Source organism: Sinocyclocheilus rhinocerous, unplaced genomic scaffold (assembly GCF_001515625.1).
Source record: "Sinocyclocheilus rhinocerous isolate Xijiao unplaced genomic scaffold, SAMN03320098_v1.1 scaffold1295, whole genome shotgun sequence".
Taxonomy (NCBI): domain Eukaryota; kingdom Metazoa; phylum Chordata; class Actinopteri; order Cypriniformes; family Cyprinidae; genus Sinocyclocheilus; species Sinocyclocheilus rhinocerous.
This window is the reverse complement of record NW_015660499.1, coordinates 1-801: the sequence shown is the minus strand read 5'-3', so window position 1 is coordinate 801 and position 801 is coordinate 1.

Sequence of the window (801 nt, the reverse complement as noted above, 5' to 3'; positions counted from 1 at the left end):
TAGTCACGTTGAATCAATGAAAGCAGTTGAATCTTGTTTATTCAGCTGCAGCCATAGGCATTTTCTGGGTTTCTTCTGCGAGGCGTATTTGGAGTTTCAGCGCGAGAGCGCCCTCTGGCCTTTGGATGGAGATTTACTGCTGATCTGCTTCACTGACTTCACTGAAAGATACGCATGACAATCGCAGCTTCTGTCGAATCGCGATCTCGATTCCATTCGTGCAGCCCGTGCAGCCCTAGATCATGGTTTAAACATTTTTCTAAGAAAGGGTTTTTTCCTGGGATTTCTGAAGGATCATGTGACACTGAAGACTGAAAATTCAGCTTTGCATCACAGGAATAAATTACATTTTAAAATATATTCAAATGGAAAATGGTTATTTTAAATACTAAATAGTAATATTATTTCACAATATTACTCTTTTTACTGTATTTTTTATCAAATAAATGCAGTCTTGGTGAGAATAAGAGACTTCTTTCAAAAACATTTAAAAATCTTCCCAACCCCAAATGTTTGAATGGTACTGTATATATTTTTTTTTATACGTTTTGCGTTATAAAATTTTTTTTTTTCTGTGCATTTTAAGTGTGCTTGTGTTTTATCTGGTACATAATTTCTGCTGTTGAATAAAACATATTTAAACTCTGTAAGGGAACCGACTGAAAAACGTAAGACAAATCGGCACCCTGATGCTTTCATGCTGCAGAATCCTTTGGGTTTTCTGAGTCCTGTGGGAACCCACAGGTCATATTAGCATCACTGCTATGCTAACTATGCAAACTATGCCAGAGCAGATGTGGC